The sequence below is a fragment of the Vicugna pacos genome, chromosome 12 (genome assembly GCF_048564905.1).
Source record: "Vicugna pacos chromosome 12, VicPac4, whole genome shotgun sequence".
In the NCBI taxonomy this organism is placed as follows: domain Eukaryota; kingdom Metazoa; phylum Chordata; class Mammalia; order Artiodactyla; family Camelidae; genus Vicugna; species Vicugna pacos.
Genome location: NC_132998.1, coordinates 305,944 through 320,633, shown reverse-complemented (window position 1 = coordinate 320,633; position 14,690 = coordinate 305,944). Strand labels below are relative to the sequence as shown.

At 44.6% G+C, this 14,690-nt stretch overlaps 1 protein-coding gene across 1 annotated transcript in view; it reads right to left on the bottom strand.

Annotated features, from left to right (window-relative positions):
• The window catches only part of LOC116277384 (uncharacterized), a 62,567-nt gene that overhangs the window by 44,100 nt on the left and 3,777 nt on the right, over positions 1-14,690 (bottom strand). Inside the window, exon 2 of the mRNA XM_072973833.1 lies at positions 8,365-8,710. The gene's annotated coding sequence lies outside the window, so the exon portion shown is untranslated. The remainder of the gene's footprint in view (positions 1-8,364; positions 8,711-14,690) is intronic.

Sequence of the window (14,690 nt, the reverse complement as noted above, 5' to 3'; positions counted from 1 at the left end):
AGGCAGGGCATCCCAGTCCTCTCCCTGATTCCAGCCTGCTGCAATGAAGCATCTTCAATATCCTTCGGTTACGGAGTTTGAAGGGGTTTTTTGTTTTGTTTTGTTTAATTCACTGCTTAAGGCTACCTTGCTATCCTGTTGAAAAAAATTCAGATGCTTTGTTAACTGTCTACTGAATTCAGACGTTTATGCCATACTAATTAAAATCACGTGAAAATGATACGCTGCCCGCAGTGGGTGCACATGCGGAGGGCTGGATGCACTAGCATAGTCCAGATGTTTCCCACTGAGCACTGTGCACTCAAGCAGTCTGGGTTTCAGAGAAAACCTCAGTGGATCACTGGACTCATCCTCATGACGAGCAAGCTGAGCTACAGCAGCTAATTTGGACAAGTTTTGTAAATTTGGGAGTTTGAGATTTGCAAATGTTAAAAACATTAAAAAAACAAATTTTTCTGTCTAGCACAGGGAACTATATTCAATATCTTGTAGTAATCTTTATCGGCAAAGAGTATGAAAATAAACATATGTATATATATGCATGGCTGAGACATTATGCTGTACACCAGAAATTGACACACTGTAACGGACTATACTTCAATGTAAAAAATAACACTGGAAAAAATTCGTGTGTGAGGTTATGAGAGCAAAGCATCAACATTTTTGTTACTTAACGATCTGAGAGCATCCATTTAGTAGAAGCAGCCTCACGAGGAAGCAGAAGGGTGTGTGCCTACTTCTCCCACTCAACTCTCCAAAATCATTCCAGCACCAGGGAGTTGTCCCTTTATTTCTTGGAACAGCATTACAATGCAAATACGCCAAAGAGTAATACATCTTAAGGGATTATCAGCTAACATGCTACATGGGGTAAGTTTATGAGATGCCTTCCAATTATGATAAACAGCTGAGAGACAGTAAAAGCGACTCAGAGCAGCAGATGGAGGGTATCACCAGCAACAGAAATGCTAAGCGTTGCCTAAATCTGGCCTGACACAGACAAAAGTTCTGTTTCTGTCAAAATATCAATCTATCAAATGTGTCTTCTTTTATATAAAAGCCAGTTGATCACTGTTGGTATTTAGTTTATCACTGATAACCTATAGGGCAGATTCTCAATCCAAGTGTATCACACTACCTAAGTCTAGTTCTGGAAACCGCAACAGGGCAACTCACAAGTCACACTGGGGGCAGGAGAGGCGCTTTCTCAGCTAAGCCCACTTACTGCGCAGTACAGAGACCTGTAACCACTGCCAGCATCCACCTCTGCTAACACCTCCAACATGGTAACAGGTATGACCCATTTGCTGGAGCTCAGCAAGTCGGATGATTAAAGTGAATACTCACCTCTCTCTCAGGCTAGCTGAGGAAATATGACAGCCTCCAAAACATCAACAAAATGCTAGCCCTCATCAAAGAGGTATTTGGAATAAATCAGAAAGCATCGCCCTGTCTGTGTAAAATCATGGTGCAATTCTAGTCACACGTCTCATACAGGCAAAGCTGGAGATGGTTAAAAGACAGACAAGTAAAGCAAGCAAGGTAAAGTGGACAAGGGCTCTGTTAAAATAGAGAAGGCTGGGAAGATACAGATGAAGAGCTTCCAAAAGTGGTATCAACATGACAAAGAGAAGACCTGGGAGCCAAGGAAATGTGTTACCCAATCTGACAACAAAACACTGGCCTCCAGGTTTTCCCTAGGTTTTCCCTATTCTGGCTTCCTGAGAAAACACTGAATACTCTGCAAAGCACACCCTAAACCTAGAACAAAGGGAACTGTGAAGGAAGAACACTGGCTGAGAGGCAGCACCCGAGAACATCATGCACATGCCACAGTCGCAGCCCGAGTGGTCCCCGGGGACACCCCTGCACTTCAGGACCACGGACCCTGGTCTCACTCACCTGCCTACGTGGCATCTGTCTTAAAAGAACAAGACACGCTGTAGGACGACCTGAGACCTGGTGCCTCTCGCCCTCCCCTCATCTGTACTCCAGTGTTCTCCTGGGGCAAGGCCAGGTACAGGTTGTCTCCTGGGGCCACAGAACAAGACTGGGTAGGTCTGCCTGGCCCAGCACCACCCCCACCCAGGGTGGAAGAGAGCAGCCCATGGACGCTTGACCTGGCAGAGCAAGGCCGGGACGGAGTGCGGAGAGGCTCCCGCAGGACCTGCCATGGGGCTCCGACCTTCCCTCAGGATGGAGGCTGGTCCACCTTCTTCTGGTGGATTCTATGGTGCTAGCATTAGCCAGAGTTTCTAGGAGCCATGAGCAGAGAATCTGACGGACAGACATATGAATCCATCAGACAACAACCCTGTGATTGATGGATCACAGGGGGACTCACAACACTGGGTTCAGTGGGTCCTCAGAAGGTGCTTCTCTGTCCTATTTACTTTACATCTTTGAAATCTTTACCAGATGGATGATGCATAAAGGTTCCTTTACAACATTAAATTACACAAGTGTTACATGCCCTAGGCAATTTATAAACCCAGAACAGCCGCGTACTAGACACTGTTGGTAAATAACCAAACAGCCACCCCTTCCTGATTTCTAAGAGGAGTGGGCTTGGCCCCCAGGGCTAGGCCTCCTCCACGTGGCCTCAGGGCACCAGGCACAGCTCAGCCCAAAGGTGCCTTAAGATTAATCTAAATCCCAACGATGGTCCCATCCTTCCTGCTACACCTGGTCCGGCACGAAGGGGCAGGAGGGAAGTGCTTCTGAGGAACTTCCAGGTGAGGTATCTTCACTCCAAAAATGAAACCAGGAAGGCTTCCCAGAAACAGCCCATCACAACCCCCTTCTGCTTCTTGCCTGCCTCCCTTGAGGCCAGCACGCACGGGACAGAGGCCAAGGGAGCTGGAGCAGAAGAGCCCACGTGGCCCCTAGCTCGCCCACTCTGGGCTGGATCAGGGGGACAGTGGCAAAGCCACAAGGCAGGAAGAGCCTGGTTACAGAACAACCACTCTGGGGACCAAGAAAACCTCTCCTGACTTGACCTGAGCTGAGAACAACCTGTGCTCTGTTTCTGCACACGCGCTCCAGAGGATCTTTGATATGGCAGCTTGGGGACCTCAGCGAGGGACAAGTAAGTCCCCCTGTTCCGCCATCTGTCACACCTGAGAGTGAATGGCCTCGAATGGTGATGGCCCTCTGCAATGCGGGGGTCAAGCCACCACAGACAAAGCCACAGAGCAGGAAGGCGAGGAGAACCAGGGTTCTCGCACATTCTGCCCCAGCCTCCCCAGGAGCTAACAGTCCTGCTGAGGCCACTTTGGACTCTCTCTGACCTGAGGCCAAATAGAAAAAAAGGAAAAAGAAACCACAACCACCTCCAGGCTCTGCACCCTCAGATAAGGAGTGTTAGTATTTGATTCTGTCCCCTCGCTCAGCAAGCACTGCATGCGGCACCCCGCCTGGACCCAGACACAGCACACTGCCGAGAGGGGCCCTGGGGGCCACGGCTACAATCCAGCTGGGCCAGACCCCACACAGGACTGACCCTCCTCCTGGTCTGGCCCCTTTTTTGAGGGGCTGGCCTCGTGGGGCTGGTGTTGCAAACAAGCCAGTGCACATACCATGCTCCGCAGCGCACGTGGCACTAAGAGCTCAAGAAAAGCCAGTTACACCAGCAGACATGGGGACCACACACCCACATGTGAGTGTGTAAAGCCTGTGATTCACTAGCCAGCAACCAGGAGGTTGGGAGGTAGGGGAGTGATAGAGCCCACTCACTGAAGAAGTGCCACGTGGGGAGTGACCCTCGATATCCCGGGAGCACGCACTGGCAAGACCGGTGCGAAGGCCCTGGTGACAGCTCAGGGAACAGCCCAGAGCGAGCCCCCGGGGGGCCTGGGTAGTGCAGACTGCTGTAGAAGAGGCCCCCCTGCCCCAGCAAGGTGCAGATGCCACTGGGTAAACAGCCCCTCCCTCCCTGGCCCTGGGGGGTCCTTCCTGTCTGCCCTCTGCTCAGCAGCTTCAGGGAAAGGGGACCACACTGTGTGTATCCTGTTTTACAGCCTGCTTCCTCCACTTAAAATAATAGGAACACCTTTCTGTAGCATTATAAGTACTGAACTTTTGTCTTTGTAATGGATGTGTGTTTTTTCACAAACTGCTGTATCATAATGAATTTATCCAATCTCCACTTACTGCTAGTTTCCAATATTTTACTATGAAACAAAGCTGGAGTGAACATCTGTTTAGCTAGTTTCCTGTAAATTCATGATTATTTCCTTAGGATGTATTCCCAGAAGTGAAATTGCTGGGACTAGTTATATGCAAAACATTTTTTTTAAACTAAGTGCCTGCCTTGACTCTTAATAAAATATCACTAGAGAAACAAGAAAATGGATGAACTGAAGACTCAGAAGTGCTGTCTGGTTGCTTTAAAGAGCTGCAGAACCCCTGCTGCCCTGGGTACCGGTTTCCCTTCCAGACTGGCCACCCCACCCCACTCTCAGAGGCTGTGCAGTGATGACCCCACATCCTTCAGATTTACTTTCTAAACTTCCCTCAAAGTCAGGTACCATTCTTGGCTCCAAAGAAATGCCATGTTCCTCACAGTGGCACTTACTCCTGAGAGAGGGGTGGGGTCCTGACTTCCTGAGCCCACTAGGACCCACCTCCAAGCAGACAGTGGGCCCACCACAGCCAGATCCTAAAAGTGGGCCAGGCTGGCTCTCCAGAGAAGTCACCGTGCAGCTGTCCTGGAAGGCCGGATGGCACAGGCCACAGAAGCTGTACTAATCGGACTGGTGAGCTCAACTCCTTGGAGACCCTCCAAGAAAGACAGAGCCTTCAAGAACACACACAGTCCACCCCAGCATGGGAAACTGTCAGTGCCGAATCTGGAGACGTGTTCCCTGAGAGTCACCCAACTGATGCCCCTCGTGGGAAGTGTGGGAACAGCCAGAAATGCTTCCCCTCCCCGACAGGGGGCTGAGAGTGAGGGACCCCTCGAAGGGCTGCCTATCACAGGTGAGGCCAGCGCACAGACCACGCAGAAAAAAGAAGAGCTGACTTTGCATGTGGACTCCCACTGCCTTTCCCAGGAGAGCAACACCAACTCAAACCTGTTGTTTATAGCTGGTGTTAAGCCCTGGAAGGGACTCATGCAGTAAACGTAACTGCCCTTCTAACAGCAGGTGCAGGAGTTTAAGAGGAGTCTGCAGCCCTGCACTCTCACCATCCACCCCGAGGCCCACAGCTTAGCGCCCAGAAACCAGAGCGTCTGTCATGAATAAATATGAAATCACCCAGAACAGGCTTTGTGATCAAAGACAACAGCATCTACTTGAAAAGTTGGCGATTAGCTGGGAAGATGGTTATTGAGTAAAAATGACTTACACATAAACCTGTAGTTGATCAGAATGATTCTTAACCACAGAGAATGCTTTGCCTGATAACTTCATATTTGGTGGCCCTTAATTCTTTTATAACCGACATGTGGCAATGCTTGAAATGTGACTTCAATCTGGCCAAATGATTGAATCAAGTTATTTTTACTGTGTCCAGTGAATGACCATGGCATATCCATTCCAAGGGTCAATAAATAACACGTTTGATTAATTTCTCTTTAAAAATCTATGATCAACGTGTATATCATTCAACTCCTTGAGTAACTAAGAAACCATGAAATTTTTCCTCAAATATAAAAGCATTACAGCATTTCTTCAACTTCATCAGACACATGATGGGAGATACTCTGTTAAAACCACAGATAACAAATCCTCTAATAGTCTTTAAAATATTAGAATTTAGTTTCAGAATTGGTTGGATTGTGGATGTTCAGAATCCAATGTGACTCAAATTTGGCAAAGTGCTTTTTTCCTTTTAACATTTAATGTGAAATTTCCACCAACTTCAAAAATGAAGTAGACAAAAATAAGAGAAGCAACAGATTGCGACAGGAAGACATTTACATCGCTGGGGAGAAATCATGCAAAGTAATCTGAACTGCATAAAAATAAACACTTTGTTATTAATTCATTTACAACTCAGGAAACCTAAAGCTCACAAAAACATTGCTAAATAAACCCATGTTTATTTCTGTCTCCAGCAGCACCACTTAGGACAGCTATACTGTAAGTGCAAAGCTCTCTGGAAGGAAAGGGAGAAAATGATGAACAGCATTGAAAGCTGACTTAGACGTCATATTTCAGAAAGCATCTTTGTGGTGTGAAACCTCCAATTATGTCATCACTTTGTATTATCTGATAAAGAATTCACTGTGCTCTTGAAGCTAACCCTGATCCCTGGGGTAATTCATTCAACACTTAGCGACTTCTCAACCAAGAATAGAAGAAATTAGTGAGGGGAGGCCACAAGGGGGCAGGAGGGGCCCACAGACACAAAGCAGCCTCCCTTGACAGGTGCTCAGGGAGAATAAAGGCAGGCCCCCACCTGTGGAACTCCTGACCTGGGACAGACTCGAGGTGGTGGAGGAAAGGGGCAGTGTGCTCCAGGATGGGAGTGTTTCATGCTGTTCCTGAATGGATCCACAGACCTCCCAGCCCAGATATGCCTGGGCAGAGTACTCCCCACAGCCTGTTGGTCATGTTGCCAGATGTGGGGTGAAAAATATTCTGAGTCGTCCCCTTCCAAGCCACGAGAAAGTCACACAGTCTACAATTACTATCAGAGCCACATCTGGGAGTCACCCAGCTGTATGCACCAATTTGACTACTGGAAATTCCTGATGAATGACAATTTATTTTAAATACCAGAGTAACAACTTGACCTGCCCAAAATGACCATTTTTTAATCATTCACCATTTTTTGCTTTGGTTACCTATTCTTTTCTGCAGAGAACACAAAGGCAGAAAAAATGAAAATGGTGCTTTAATGTACATTAACCTCAAATCCGAATGCTGTTCTTTCCAAGGTGTGGGAAAGGGGAAAGGGTTCTGTGGAGTTAGCTTTGAGGGAATGAAAGACTCCTTTTGGATGGGGCTCTTGGGCTCCTTCAGGCCATGCTGAAACGCCAGGGGATTTTCTAGTAACTAATACAATTAATTCACATCTGCAAATAAGAGTCTTCTTGAAGTCACAGATTAGCAGGCCTGCGAGTTCCAATCAGACACACTGTCCACCAGGATGAACGATTACTGTGAGCAAAGCCCCAAGACTCCCCCGGCTGAGGCCCCTCAGGAAAGCCTTTGTCTGAAGTCCTCCCCTGATGACATAAAAAGCAGGTGCAGTTCATATTTCTGGCTCCAAAACCACCCACAGACTGCACTGGCAGCATTAATTACAGGAAAGAATCCCTGATGATCACTTCACTTTTGCTCCATAGGAGCCAGCAGCGCAGGTAAGTCCCGAATCCAGAGACCTGCCAAGTAGCCATTCATGGGGGAAGCAACACGCAGGTGGCCAGAACACTTTCCTGAGGAGAGCGAGCTTCGAGGTAGCTGCTCTTTAGTTTCCGACACAGGTCGCCCTCCAGGGCTGGTTCTCACCGCTCTCCCCCTGCAAACCCACCGGGCCCTGGGGCTCTGTACCCTGCCGCCCCTCTCCACCCCTGGCTCTTTCCCTGGCCCCCGCCGGATCGCGTGCACTCCGCTCCAAGTCTCTCCATATAGCACGTGCGACGGGATGGGGGTGCCGGGAATCGGGCACCCACCTGGCCCAGCAGGGGGCCACCATGCCTGCCGCCCCGACCCCTCACTAGGAAGACTGTAATAATTACATCTTCCTACTACCCTTAGCCAACCAGCCCAGAAGGGCAACAACCGCTGCTGGGGGGGGGGCTCCTTACAGAATTCCTGAGCCTCGCTCGGTAACCGCCCCTAAAAAGCCTCCGTGCTCCCCTTCCACTTAGAGAGCTCGTGGCCACACTCCCAGGGCGATCTGTCAGCCTCCTGGTCACCGCGGACGTCGCACCCGGCATAAGTGACTCCTCCAGCCTCCCCGCCGCGCCCCGCGCCCCTTTCACACAGCCCAGGCTCCCGGCGGCGCCTTCCATCCATTCCCAGGAGTGGTCGACCTACCGGTCCCCGCTGGGCGGGGAGAGAGGGTGCAGTTTGCTGCAGCCCCCATCCCCTCGTGGTGCCCAGCCTCAGCAGGGCGTGCAGCCCTTCAGGCAGCTGGCGCCCCTTCCCGGGTTTCCTCGCGTCCCCCAGCTGGTGGGGCCAAGCGGAGAAAGTCACCTCTCCGCGAAGCCCCACTCGGCGCTCGCTCTCGCACCCCTGGAAGCCACGGGTGCCAGGGCCCCGTGCAAGAATGCCCCGGGCCACCCCTCCCAGCCGCCCTCGCGGCGCCCCAGCTGTCCATTTCGCCGCGCAGCCCTCGCCCCCCCCAAACCCCAATGGCTCCCGCATACCCCGCGGGGTCCTCGCGCAGCTTTGGGCCTGCGGTCCGCACCTTCCTCAGTGTAGACATCCTCAGGCGCGCCAGTTCAGCAGGTGCCCAGGGACATGGCCTGGGGGCACATCAGCCAGCCTAGGGATCCTCGCCGCTGCCGCCGCTCGACCCGCTGGAGTTCCTTGCACTGACTGGCTTTACGACTGGCGCCTGCGCACTAGGCGCCCGGGGAGGCACCGCGCACGGCGCACAGATGGGAAGGCCAGCGCCAGACCTCTGCAGAGGGGCAGGGCTAGCGCCTGGGGGAGCGCCAGGCTTCAGATCCGTTACCATGACACGTGCATTCACGGGCACATGTAGTATACTCTCAGACATAAATCCAGGCAATATATTTTTGAACCAGCACCTGGAGTAATTGAAATAAAAGCAAAAATAAATAAATGGGATCTAATTAAACTTAAAAGCTTTTGCACAGCTAAGGAGACCATCAACAAAATGAAAAAACAACCTACGGAATGGGAGAAAATACTTGCAAATGATGCGACCAAAAAGGGACTAATTTCCAAAATATACAAACAGCTCATACCTCTTAATATCAAAAAAAACAAACAACCCAATCTAAAAATGGGCACAAGACCTAAACAAGCAATTCTCCAATGAAGACATACAAATGGCCAACAGGTACATGAATTAGCTCAACATCACTAATTGCCAGAGAAATACAGATCAAAACTACAATGAGATACCACCTCACACCAGCCAGAATGGCCATCTTTATAATGTCTACAAATAATAGATACTGGAGAGGGTGTAGAAAAAGGAAAACCTCTACACTGTTGGTGGGTGTGTAGACTGGTGCAGCCACTATGGAGGACAATATAGAGGTTCCATGTGATCCAGCAATCCCACTCATGAGCATATATACCCAGAGAAAAATGAAATTCAAAAACACACATGCACCCCAATGTTCACAGCAGCACTATCTACAATAGCCAAGATGTGGAAACAACCCACATGTCCATCAACAGATGACTGGATAAAGAAGTTGTGAGATATATATATATACACACACATATATACACATATACACACTAAATACATACACACACATGATGGAATACTACTCAACCGTAAAAAAGAATAAATGCCATTTGAAGCAACATGGATGGACCTGGAGATCATCATTCTAACTGAAGTGGGCCAAAAACAGAAAGAAAAATGCCATATGTCACTTATATGTGAAATCTAAAAAATAAAAGTGGGGGGACACAAATTAACTACTTATTATTTGTAACTTTAATGACTGATTTCTTGAATATGTGTAAGCATATTTGATTGTCCTTTATGGTCAGATTACTGCATTCTATTGATTCTTATTTTGTGGTTGGCTTTATTCCTTTGATAACTATGTAAGTTTAAAAAGTTAAAGCTATAATCTGTTCTTAAAGACAATTATCAGTACATATACATAAACTAACAAAATATGTGCAGTATATTGTATATATGTATTTACATGCAATATATTGTCACAATTCTACCTAATAAAACTGAAAAAAAGATCTTTTTTGTTTGGTTTTTTGTTGGTTTTCTAGGGGGAGGAGGTAATTAGGTTTATCTATTTATTTACTTTAATGGAGGTACTGGGGATTGAACCCAGGACCTCGTGCATGCTAATAAGCAAACGCTCTACCACTGAGCATAGAACTTAATTCCCGAGAACACTGAAACAAGCGAGGCATGCCCGATGACTGCCTGAACTTAGTGCCAGGAGGCAGTTTCAAAGCCACAGCACAGAGAAGGGGAAACTCAGAGGACGGCAGTTACACTGAGTGGAGGGGTAGAGATCAACATTTGCGGAGGCCAAGACAGCTAGATTTGGCAGGACAGCACCCCTGGGAGGACGGGGCAGCACAGAGGTCCCCTACAGTCAGGTTGAATTCTGACCTGTCCAAGATGAGACTATCTAAATTTGGGGAAAGCAAGAAGTATACTATATAGCACAGGGAACTATATTCAGTATCTTGTAGTAACTTATGGTGAAAAAGAATATGAAAACAAACATACATGTATGTTCCTATATGACTGAAGCATTGTGCTGTACACCAGAAATTGGCACAACACTGTAAACTGACTATACTTCAATAAAAATATATTTTAAAAAATAAAGTTGGGGAGACAAGCACCAGAGAACAGTTGGTCTAAGAAGCCCAGAGCTCACACAGGGCTAGTTCATGGCTCCACCAGCAAGAGTGGAAATGATTCCTAACACACATGGCAGCAGACAAAATCCTCAGAAGAGCACCACCTCAGGAATGGAGCTAAATCATCTCTAAACTAACAGCTGTCCTGGACCTGCCCCAACAAAGCCTAAAGACTAGCTTCAAAATGATACAACTAAGTCCCAGTAACATAACTCCATGCCAGAAAGTCCAGCACTATTTAAAGGAGTACAACAAAATCCAGCACCCAACAATGTATGTCTGATATCCAAGCAAAAATCACCAGGCAGGCAAAGGAAGAAGAAATTATGACCCATAACCAGCAGAAAAAACAATCAACAGAAACAGACTCAGACAAGAGATAATGGAATTAGCAGACAAGAGCATTAAACAATATTATACTGGTATAGCTTCTTGGGGAAAAGTTTGGTGATTCCTTAAAAGGTTAAACATAGGGTTATCATATGAACCAGCAACTCCACTCCTAGGTACATACCCACGAGAAATGAAAATTTATGTCCACACAGAAGCCTGTACACAAGTGTTCATAGCAGCATCATTCATAACAGCCAAAAAGGAGAAACACTGCAAATGTCCATCAACTGACGAATGAGTAAAATGTAGTATATCCATACAGTGGAATATTATTCAGCAATAAAAAGGAATGAAGTACTGAACATGCTACAATGTGGATGAACCTTGAAACCATTATGCTAAGTGTGAAAAAAAGCAGTCACAAAAGAGCACATATGATTCCATTTATGTGAGGTGTCCTGAGTAATCAAATCTATAGAGACAGAAAGATTAGTGGTTGACTGGGCTGGAGAGGAGGACGGAATGGGGAGTGACTGCTAATGGGGACAGAGTTTCTCTGAGGGGTGATGAAAATAATCTAAAATTTATATTGTGGGTGTGGCTGAACAACTCTGTTACTAAAAGACATTGATTTATACACTTTAAGTGGGTAAATTATATACCTGTACGATTAGGTCTCAACAAAGCTATTATGAAGTTATTATAAATATATCCCCTGTAGTAAGAAGGTAAAGCAAAAGGAAGCAGAGAAATGGTAGATACAAAGTAAACAAACCCAGTTGCACTTCCAGCAAAGGAAAGTACAAGATTGGAAATAAAAAATACACAGATTAATAGCAGAATAGACATTGTAGAAGATCAGGAAATTTTAAGAAACAACAATAAAAACTGTCCAATATGAAGCACAGAGAGACCAAGACAGACTGAAACACAAATTAACAAAGCGTCAGCGACCGGTGGGACAATATTCAGTTGAGTAACACATGTCATTGGGGTCAAAAACAGGAGAGAGGGAGAGGACAGGAGAAATAATGTTTAAGTAATGGCTAAATTTTTTCAAGATGATAAAAATCATAATACCACAGACCGAAGAAAACTTGACAAATCCTAAATAAAATAAATATAAAGAAAACCACATGAAGGTACATCACATCAAAATTAGTGATAAAGAAATGAATTTAAAAGTCAGAGAAAAAAAGACACGCTAAAAAGAACACAGACAGACAGAACGAGAGCAAACTGCTTTTCAGAAACTATGTATGACAGGACAATGGAGGGGCGTCCTTAACAAGGGAGGGGAAGGCTAGCATCCTAGAACTCCACTCCAAGTACAAGTGAAGATGATAAAATACCAAAAACAAGCTTAGAGGATTCACTGCCAGCAGAGCTGGACTGTAAGAAATGTTAAAAGAAAGTTCACCAAGCAAAAAGAAAATGACACCTTCTAGATGGTGTGAACTTAAAGGAATGGTGAGCTGGAAAGTACCAATACTGGAGTAAATATAAAGATTTTTTTCTCACTTTTAATATTTTTAAAAGATAATGATTTAAAGCACACTAATAATAATGTATTATGGGGGATCATAACATATGAAGACGTAAAGGAGGACTAAATAAGAAGGGAGAAATGGAAGTTTATAGTTTCAAGGATCATACACTCTATGTAAACTGGTATATTATTTAAAGATTGGCTATGATCGGTTAACGATGTGCAAAGTCTAGAGCAACCATTGTAAAACAACAGAGGCAGAGCTAATAAGCCAGGAGTGGAGATAAAAGGGGTTCATTTAAACAACAACAACAACTGAACTCAAAAGAGGGCAGGTAAGAGGGGAAAGGACACAAAGAACACACAGGACAAACAGAAAACTAGTCACACTAAGGGTAGCCTGAAAAACGAACAAATCATAATTACATTAAATGAAATGGTCTTTTACAAAACAATCTCCACAAATAAAAGGCAGAGATGGGCAGACTGGATCAAACAGCAGCAACAACAACAAAAACAAGACCCAACTCCATGCTATCTACACACATACAGACACAGATTCAACACAGAGACAGAGACAGGTTGAAAGTACAAGGAAGGAAAAAAGACATTCCACAAAAACACTGATCAAAAGAAAGCTGGGATAATTACACTAATATCAGCTCAAAAAACACTGAGGATGGAGAGACACATTCCACACTAACAAAGGAGTCAATGGACCAGGAGGACAGGACAACCTTAAAGGTTTGTCAGGAGTGAACTTCCAAATACAGGAAGCAAAACAGAACTGAAGAGGCAAATCCACAATTGCAGCTGGATGCTCAACATTTGTTTCACAATAACTGACAGAACAAGAGGTCACAAAATGAAGCTGACCACTTTGATCTAACGGGCATTTACAGAACACACTACCCAAAACAGCATATAAACATTCTTCTCACGTACACTTAAAACATTCACCACGACAGACCATGTTTAGGCCTAAAACAACTCAATAAATTTAAAGAGAACTGAAATCATACCAAGTAGTTTCTCTGACCACAAAAGGATTAACTTAAACAATAACTGGAAAGTCCTCCAAATACTTGGAAATTAAATAATTCACTTCTTAATAAACTATGAAAGTCAAAGAAGAAATCACAAGATAAAATAAAAAGGATCTTCAATGGAATGTTAAAAAAAAACTCTGTTATATGTAGCTAAAACAGGTTGTCTGCAGGAAATTTATTCTTTTTTAATGTTTATATTAGGAAAGAAGAAAAGTCTCAAATAAATGACCGAAGCTTCCATCTTATCAGGAGAGGAGCAAATTAAACACACAACAATCAGAAAGAAATGATAAAGAGTTGAAATTATGGAGCTAAAAACATAAAAGCAATAGAGAAAAATCAGTGATACCAAACATTAATTTTTTGAGAAATCAACATCATATAGCTCTAGCCAGACTAATAAAGGAAAAAAGAGAAATGACAAATTATCAACATCAGGAACAAAAACAAAAACACTACAGACCATACATGTATTAAAAAGAGAATAATAAAACATCTTTATGTTCATAAACTTGACAACTTAGATGAAATGGACAAGTTTCTGAAAAGATCCAAAATATCAAAACTCACTCAAGAAAAGATAAAAAAGCCAGTAACAAACAGCACTCTCTCTATCAAATGAATTAAATTAGTAGTTAAAAACTTCACAAAGAAAACTCCAGGCTCTGAATTCACTGCTGAATTTCACCAATCCTCTGAGAAAAAAGTAATACAAATCCTACCAGAAAGCAGAAAAGGGAACAATTTCCAACTCATTTTACGAGACTACCACTATTCAAATACCAGACAAACATTTTACTTTAAGAATGCAACGTTGTAAGTTTAACCCTGAAAATCAATGCATTTGATATTAAAAGAAAAACCATAGGATCCTATCAATAAATGTGGAAAAAAGCATGTGATAAAATTCAGTATCTAATCATGACTTTAAAAAAAAAATTTAACAAACTAGGATTAAGAGGAATTTCCTCAACATAATAAAGGGCACACATGAAAAACTTACACCTAACATCATACTTAACAGTGAAAGAATGAATGTTTCCCCTTAACACTGAGAACATAACAAGGACCTGTCCCTACTTCTGTTCAAAATGGACTAGAGATCCTGGCCAGTGAAATAAAGCAAAAAAAGAAATAAAAAAAATATACACACATACACACACATAATCATATATATATGGATAAAAGGAAGATGTAAAACTTTCTTCATTCACAGATATGATCAAAATAGAAAATTCTAAGAAATCTACAAAAAATGGTATTAGAACTAATATGTGAATTTAGCAAAGCTGCAAGAGAGAAGGTTAGTGTATA